We start from the raw sequence: 9,405 nt of genomic DNA on the forward strand, positions 1-9,405 counted from the left end.
AAAAAAAAATATATATATATATATATTTTTAGACCACTGCTGGCATGATGGTTAAGGCCGCTGGACACCCACATGGCTGAGCATGGTTTAAGTCCCAGACCTGGCAAATTGTTTTCTCACTTTTTCTCTTTCTCTCACTCTGTCCCTCTCTGGTCAAATAAAAATAAATAAAGTTAAATAAAATAATTCTTTCACGGATCAGTGCTTGGCATAATGGCTATGTCTCTGGACTCCCATGTAGTCGACTATGGTTTGAGTCCGACCCGGTGGCTTAAACTCACGCCGGGCGCGTGTGCGTGCGTGCCCAAGATCCCAAGAGGAGAATGGAGGAGAAGGGATTGGGGCGTGGCCATCCCCCCTGGGGGGGTGATTTCTCCCTTTCTGTCTCTCTGTCTCTCTGACTTTCTGGTGAGCGCACTCGCCCTATAGCAAATCCTCTCCAAAAAATAAATACATACATAAAATAATAATTATTTTTTAAAAAATTCCTAAAAAGACAATGGAGGAGAAGGGATTGTTCGTGATCCTCCTCCATGGGGGGGTGCTCTCTCACTTTCCCTCTTTCTCTCTGGAGAGTGAACATGCCTTCTGACAAATTTACAAAATATATATATCTTGGGGCTGGCAGGTGGCATGGAGGTTAAGTGCACTGGACTCCTGCATGATCGATTGCAGTTCGAGTCCCAGACCTGGTGGCTTGCTTTCTCATTTCTCTCTCTCTCTCTCTCTGATAAATATAAAGAAAGAAAGAAAGAAAGAAAGTTAAATAAAATAATTCTTTAAATATATATTTATAGAAGGTGGTGTGGCGGTTAGGGGCACTGGACTCTGACATGGCTAACCATGGTTCGAGTCCCGGACCTGGCGGCTTACCTTCTCACTTTCTCTCTTTCTCTCTCTTTCCTCTCTCGCTCTCGCTCTGTCCCTCTATGGGCAAATTAAAATAAATAAATGAATGAAATAAGTTAAATAAAATAATTATTTCAAAAGTGTATATCTATGGTATTGACAAAGGCACGGGTGGGGTATGGACTGGCATTGGGAGTGCCTTCTTAGATGTGACACTCAAGAACTTCAGCAACAGAAGTCCTTCGGGGTTGTTTAAGAATAAAGGTTGTGGGCCAGCCGGTGGCATAGTGGTAAAGGCGCTGGACTCCCTCATGGCTAACCGCAGTTCAAGTCCCAGACTTGGAAGCTTGAAACATGCTAGCCACATGTGCACACGTGAGCATGGAAGAAAAAGGGTTACAGCGCGGCAATCCCTCCTGGGGCGGTTATTTCTCACTTTCTGTCTTTGGTGAGTGTGCGTGCCCTGTAGCAAGAATAAAGGCTGTCACTGACAGGAAGCTTTGCTAATCTCCAGGCAAAGGAACAGTTGCTGCGGACCTAAGGGGTGGAAGTGGGCAGATGAAGAGGGGGCAGATGTCCCGTGTTTATGTCCCGTAGTTATGTGGGGAAAATCGGCCGATGTGATGAGGAGGAGGAACAGGAAGCAACACCTGGGTGTTTCGAATGCCACAACTTCCTAGTGTTTTTCTCCTTTCTAAAAATGGGCACGGTGTGGCCAGCAGGTGGCATGATAGTAAAGGCAGTGGATCACACATGGCTGCTCTGTGGTTCTGTGGTTCTAGTCCCGAACCTGGAAGCCTGAAAAACGCGTGCATGCTCCAAATCCGGAGAGAATGGAGAAGGGATTGTAGTGTGGCCATACCCCACCCCCCGGAAGGTGATTTATCACTTTCTCTCTCTCTCTGTCTCTTTCTGTTTTTCTCACTTTCTCTTTCTGTCTACTCCAGCAAGTGCATGCTCCCTATGGGAAAAAAAAAAGGCCCAGTGGCAGTGAATCAGCCTCACACACACACTCACTGTGGGAGGACTGGGTTGGATTATGAGTGAGAGGCTCCTGGCATATTGCAGGTACTCCACATGACTGTTATTATTATTATTTTTTAAAGAATTATTTTAAAAATTGTTTAAAATATGATATTTTATTCTTTTTTAACTATGTAAATTTATTTATTCATTCATTTATTTTAATTTGACGAGACACACACACACACACACACAGAGAGAGAGAGAGAGAGAGAAGGGGGAAGAGAGAAAACATGCCACCAGGTCCAGGACTCGAACCATGGTCAGCCATGTGGGAGTGTCCAGCACTTTAACCACCATGCCACTTGCTGGTCTCCTTAAAAAAATATTTTATTGGGACCATTATTGGGGCCAGTAGTTGGCGTAATGGCTATGTTGCTGGACTCCCACGTAGTTGACTGCAGTTCGCGTCCTGGACACGGTGGCTTAAAACACACGCCAGGCGCGTGTGCGTGTGTGCCCAAGATCCCGAGAGGAGAATGGAGGAGAAGGGATTGGGGCGTGACCATCCCCCCTGGGGGGTGATTTCTCGTTTTCTGTCTCTCTGTCCCTGTCTGTCTGGCGAGCGCACGCGCCCTTTAGCAAAAGCCTCTCCAAAAACAAAAAAAATTTTAACTTTATTTATTTTATTTATCTATTAATTTGTCCTAATTTGACCAGAAAAGGACACGAGAGAGAGAGAGCGAGAAAGCTGCCAGGTCCAGGACTCAAACCACAGTCAGTCATGTGGGGGTTCAGCACCCCTAACCACCATGTCACCTGCCAGCCCCTATTATTATTATTACTTGTTTAGTTGCTATAGGCACATGCACTCATCAGGGAGAGACAGAAAGAGAAGGAAGGAAAATGAGAAGTCACTCCCGGGGAGGACGGCCATGCTGCAGCCTTTCTCCTCTGTTCTTCTCTTGGGATCTTGGGCACGCACATGCGCCCAGCCTGCTTTTCAGGTTGGTAGGTCTGGAACTCAAATCATGCATGGGGGCTGTGTGGGCTTCAGCCACCTCCGTCACCCCACCACCTTTCTGCCCCCATGGCAGCTATTAGTATTATTTAGAATTAATTATGTTTATTTCTTTATTATTCTTTTCCAGTTTGACCAGAGGGAGACAGACTCAGAGAGAGCGAGAAAGCAAGTCACCAGGTGTGAGACTCGAACCATGTCGGCCATGTGGGAGTTCAGTGCCTTAACCAGCAGGTCACCTGGCTGGCCCTATGGCAGCAATGATTAATATGGGTTTCAGGGTCAGCAGGTGGTATGGTTGTTAAGATGCTGGACTCCCACATGGCAGACCACAGTTCGAGTCCTGGACCTGGTGGCTTGACTTCTCACTTTCTCTTTCTCTCTCTATCTCTCTCTGGTCAAATTGAAAAAAATTAAAAAAATAATAACAAGTAAAATAAATCTTTAAAAAAAATATGGGTTTGAGCGTGCTGACTAGGCTAGGGTTGACATTGACTGAGACCTGGGGGTGGGAGGAGCACGTTTTTCTCTGTGTGGGTAGTTGGTGGGGGGCTGGCTAACAAACCTAGTTTGAGACTTGTAGCCTCCGAGTCACTTCCAGGTGGAGCTGCCCAGCAGGCCACCCTATAACTTGGGTCTAAAGTCCCAGAGAGAGGAGCTGCGAATCATTAGTGTAAAGGCGGAAGGCAAAGCCACAGAGGTAGGTGAAAAACAAACAAACAAAAGGAGAGGAGAGATAAGGGTGAGACACCTACATATTTAGAGGTGGGCAGAATCACAGAGGCCCTCTTGGGCCAGCAGTCTGGTGTGGTGGTTAAAGGTGCTGGACTCCCACATGGCCGACTGTGGTTTGAGTCCCAGACCTGGCGGTTTGCTTTTCTCCCTTCCTTCGCTCTCTCTCTGGTCAAATTTTAAAAAGAATAATAATAACAAATAGAATTAAATAAATATTTTTTTTCTCAAAAATAAAAGAAAGAGGGAACCAGCAGTTGGCGTAATGGCTATGTCGCTGGACTCCCACATAGTTAACCACGGTTCGCGTCCCGGACCTGGTGGCTTAAAACTCACGCTGGGCACATGTGCGTGCGTGCCCAAGATCCCGAGAGGAGAATGGCGGAGAAGGGATTGCGGCGTGGCCATCCTCCCTGGGGGGGGATTTCTTGCTTTCTGTCTCTATGTCTCTCTCTGTCTGTCTGGCGAGCGCACACGCCCTATAGCAAAAACCTCTCCAAAAAAAATAAAAATAAAAATAAAATAAATAAAAATAAAAGAAAGAATCATGGGGCCGGCAGGTGGTGCAGTGGTTAAGGGTGCTGGACGCCCACATGGCCAACTGCAGTTCAAGTCCTAGACCTGGTGGCTTGTTTTCTCACTTTCCCTCTCTCTTGCTCTGTCCTCCTCTGGTCAAATTAAAAATGAATAAATGAATAAAGTTAACTAAAATAATTATTTTTTTTTAAAAAGGCTCTTCCTGAGGGGGAGACTCAGAAGAGGGCAGAATTGTGCAGCCAGGAAAAGATGGCTCCAGGATGGAGGGCGAAGGATGAGGATAGCACAGAGTTTCCTTAGGGCTTTATTTAAAAATTATTTACTTAATTTGATTTTTTACTATTATTAATTTGGTCGGAGAGAGAGGGGGAAATTGAGAAAGTAAGGTTCAGGTTCAGGACTCAAACCACAGTTGGCCGTGTGGGCGTCCAGTACCTTACCCACCACGCCACCTGCTGGCCCTCCATAGGGCTTTGAGGTTGCTAGGAACCTTGAAAACCTCAATTTCAAGAGTGAAAAGAGGCTGGAATCCAGAATTCAAGGGGCTGAGAGGTAAATGGGAGTCAACACACCTCTTTTTCTTTCTTTTCTTTTTAATAACTAATTTTAGTTTATTTTTCAAATTTTTTGAGTGTTTTTTGCTATAGGGCACATACGCTCACCAGAAAGACAGAGAGACAGAGAGACAGAAAGCGAGAAATCACCTCCCCCTGGGGGAGGGGGGGATGGCCACACCACAATCCCTTCTCCTCCATTCTCCTCTCGGGATCTTGGGCATGCATGCACATGCACCTGGCGTGAGTTTAAGCAAAGGGGTCTGGGACTCGAACTGCGGTCAACTACGTGGGAGTCCAGCGACATAGCCACTATGCCAACTGCTGGTCCCAATTAATTTTAATTTTAATTATTCATTCATTTATTTTATTTTGACCAGAGAGAGACACAGGGAGAGAGACGGAAAATGAGCAATCCACCATGTCCAGTACTTGAACCATGGTCAGTCAAGTGGGAGTGTCCAGTGCCTTAACCACCATGCCACCTGCTGGCTCCAACACCTTTTTCTTAAAGACTTTTTATTCCATGAGAGAGAAAGACATCGCGACAGGCCCTCCCAACAGGGACTTCCTACTGCAGTTCTGCTCCTGTCCTGTCTTAGCCAGCCTAGATCACAGGCAAACAGGTATGCCTGGCGTTTGGTGGGGTCCCAGGAGGTGAGCCCTGGACCTTTCCCATTTGGATCCAGTTGTGTTACTCCTGCACCACTGCCTGCTCCTATAGACACTTTTTTCTTTAATTGCCAGAGGGCAAGTGTGCAAGAGAGAGAGAACGAGAAAGCAGTCTCTAACAGGGCGTGGCCATGCTGCAATCCCTTTCCCACCTTTTCTCTATCCGGTCAGGATTTGGGGCTTGCACACACACACACACACACACCTGGCATGCTCTTTGAGCTGCTGAAGCGGGTACTCAAACCTTGGCTGGCCATGTGGGATCCAGCTTCCCTTGCATAGTACTTAACTCCCAACAAAGGCTGGCCCACCAACGAACACTTCTTGATTTCTCTTGGGAGAAGTTTGATGGTAAAGGAAAAAGAAAAAAAAAAGTAGTAATTTCAGAGATAAAAAGGATAATGGGATTCTTTTCTGGTGTAGGAGAGACTGAAGTATATTTGTGGCTGAAGGGAAAAATCACTACCCTATTCGTGGGAGACAGTACTGACATTGGGCAACAGCGCTTGGGGAAGAGGGAAGGACTGGAGTCCTTTTCAGAGAGTCAGCCCTAACAAGGAGAGGAAAACAACTCAGAAACAGGAATTTAGGGGGCCAGCCCTGTGACCTGGTGGCTAAGGAAGCTGGATCCCACATGGCCGACCATGCAGTTTGAATCCTGGCCCTGGCAACTTACAAAGTGTGCTGGTGCGTGTGTGCGTGCATCCCCCAAATCCCAGCAGAATGGAGAAAGGGGGAGGCATGCGGCCTGACCATGCCCCACCGTGGGGTGCTCTCTCCCTTTTCCTTTCTCTCTCTCTCTGGTAAGCATACATAACCTCTGGCAAACATTTAAAAAAAAAAAAAAAGGAATTTTTTTTTTATACTCAAGAGTCATAAAATATTATTTGGAGGAAGCACACGCAGGATGGCCGGGAGCCACTGTGAGCAGGCGCGGCAGTAGAGGGGTTAAGGGAATGGGGAACTCTGAGAACTGCTCCTATGGGAAGTTGGCCTCATGGCTCTTTCAGCCTTTCAAGTAAGTTGTGAGTCCCAGGGGAGTCGTAAGGGTACTCAGAAGGGAATGATGAAGAGTTTAGGATAAAGACAGGGGCTGGGAGCTGCAGCATCAGATGTAATCTGTTACATCAGCGAAACCTGGAAACAGTAATACCTAATACTGGCCGAAGTACAGACGGTGGGTGCTACCATATACTACTGCTATAATTTTTCTGGAAGGCCAACTGGGAGATATGTATTAAAATCTTTTCAAGTGTGCACATTCCTTGGCCTTCCATTTTCAGTTCTCAGCATTCGATCTGAGGAAATCAAAGGTATTTATAGATACGTTTGGTTTTATTTATAATAGCTAAAAATGGGGCCAGGTTAATGGTTATGCCACTGGACTGTTACATAGTTGACCATGGTTCGAGTTCCAGACTTGGTGGCTCTAAGCTCACTCCAGGCATGTGTGTGTGCGTGCCCAGGATCCCAAGAGGAGAATAGAGGAGAAGGGAATGCAACATGGCCATCCCCCCTGGGAGGTGATTTCTCATCTTCTGTCTCTCTGTCTCTCTGGAGAGCTCACATACCCTATAGCAAAAGTTTCTCTCTATTAAAAAAAAAAAAAAAAAAAAAAAAGAAAAAAAAAAAAAAAAAAAAAAAACACACTTTTTTTTTTTTCATTTTCTTTTCCTTTTTTTTTTTAGAGGTTTTTGCTAAAGGGCGCATGCGCTTGCCAGACAGACAGAGAGAGACATACAGACAGAAAGTGAGAAATCACCCCCCAGAGGGGATGGTCACACCGCAATCCCTTCTCCTCCATTCTCCTCTCGGGATCTTGGGCACGCACGCACATGCGCCCAGCGTGAGTTTTTAAGCCACTGGGTCCGGGACACGAACCGCAGTCAACTACATGGGAGTCCAGCAACATAGCCATTACGCTAACTGCTGGTTCCCAAGAACCACATTTTCAACAAGGCAGTAGAATACAGTACAAGAGTAGAATGTAAGAAAGTATTTATTTACATAAGCTGATCATGACATTAGTAAGTAAAAAGAAAACACAATATGTAAAATGTGAGTAGGCTTCTATTTTTTATTTATTTTTTAAAGAATTATTTACTTATTTAATTCCATTTGCTATTATTATTATTTTCTTTCATTTGACCAGACAAGATAGAGAGAGAAAGAAAGGGAAAGCAAGAAAGCAAGTCACCAGGTCCAGGACGCAAACCACGGTCAGCCATGTGGGAGTCCAGCACCTTAACCACTGTGCCACCTATTGGCCCAGGCTCTTATTTTTTAAAAAAATAACTATTTTAGGGACCAGCAAGTGGCATGGCGGTTAAGGGCACCAGACTCTCACATGGCTGACCATGGTTCAAGACCTGGACATGGTAGCTTGCTTTCTCACTTTCTCCCTGTCTGTCTGTTTCTCTCTGGTCAAATTTTAAAAAGAAATAATAACAAGATAAAAAATTAAATAAATAATTATTTTAAAAATAACGATTTGATTTTATTATTATTTTTAAATTTGCTATAGGGCACATATGCTAACCAAAAAGAGCGAAAGCGAGAAAGCAAGCCACCAGATCCCGTACTCAAACAGTAATCAGCATGTGGGCGTCCAGAGCCTTAACCACCATACCACCTGCTGGCCTCCCTATTGTTTTATTTATTTGTTTACTTATTTCACCCTATTGTTTCACCTCTTATTTATTTTTAAATTTAATGTTCATTATTATTATTCTTTGATTCAACCAGAGAGAGACAGAGAGAGAAAAAGAAAAGCAGGAAAGCAGGACACCAGGTCTAGGACTTGAGCCGGGGTCAGCCACGTGGGAGTCCAGCACCTTAACCATCATGCCAGCCCCATGGCCTGGTGGATAAGGAAGCTAGAGCTCACACTGTCGACAGAGCAGGCTGAGTCCTGGTGCTGGTGGGTGGAAAAACACACCAGACATGTATGTGAGCACGTCCAAAATCCTGCCAATATGAGAAATGGAGAAGGGATTGTATAAGAGCATGACCATGCCACGTTGGGGGACGCTTTCTCCCTTTCCCTCTCTTCATCTCTCTGTCTCTCTCTGCTGAGCACACATGCTCTCTGCAAGGGGGAGAGGAGCCAAAACAACTCTAACCGGCACAATTGTCTCCAGTATGTCCTGCTTGATATTTCCCTCCCGTAACTCCGCATTTCCCCAGAGCGCAGTCTCCACTCGCCGGCACCCGACAGCCGTGTTCCTCCTAAACCACAGCAGCGTCTTCCAACTCTAAAAGTTACCCATCATCTCTGGGCTTAGAATCCAATGGCCATCACGGTCTTTGGTCTTTCTGTGCGTTTCATGTTGCTGCCCATCCTTCTTTCTGGAAAACTCTTTCAAACCCTTTTGGTTTAATAACAGTAATTGAACACTTCTTCATTAGGTGCTAAAATTAAAAAGACACAGTAGGGTCCAGTAGGTGGTGTGGTGGTTAAGGAGCTAGATTCCCAATGGCAGACCATGGTTTGAGTCCCAAACCTGGAAGCTTGAAAATCACACCAGGGGGCCAGCAGATAGCAGAGTGCTTAAGGTGCTGGACTCCCATGTGGTTGACCACGGTTTGAATCCTGGACTTGGTGACTTGTTTTCTCACTTTCCCTCTCTCCTTCTGTCTGTCTGTCTCTCTCTCTGGTGAGTGCTCATGTCCTAAAGAAAGTTTTTAAAAATAATTATTTATTTAACTTTATTCATTCATTTATTTTAATTTGATCAGAAAAAGACAGACACACAGAGAGAAGGAAAGTGAGAGGACACGCCACCAGGTCTGGGATTCAAACTGTGGTTGGCCACATGGGAATGTCCAGCACCTTAACCACTTGCTGGCCCTAAACTATAGAAAAATTTTAAAAATTTGGACCAGCAGTTAGCGTAATGGCTGTGTCGCTGGACTCCCACGTAGTCGACCGCAGTTTAAGTCCTGGACCCGGTGGCTTAAACTCACACCGGGCACATGTGCATGCGTGCCCAAGATCCTGAGAGGAGAATGGAGGAGAAGGGATTGCGGTGTGGCCATTCTCCCTGGGGGGTGATTTCTTGCTTTCTGTCCCTCTGT

This window comes from Tupaia chinensis, unplaced genomic scaffold (genome assembly GCF_000334495.1).
Source record: "Tupaia chinensis unplaced genomic scaffold, TupChi_1.0 Scaffold000438_1, whole genome shotgun sequence".
NCBI lineage: Eukaryota > Metazoa > Chordata > Mammalia > Scandentia > Tupaiidae > Tupaia > Tupaia belangeri.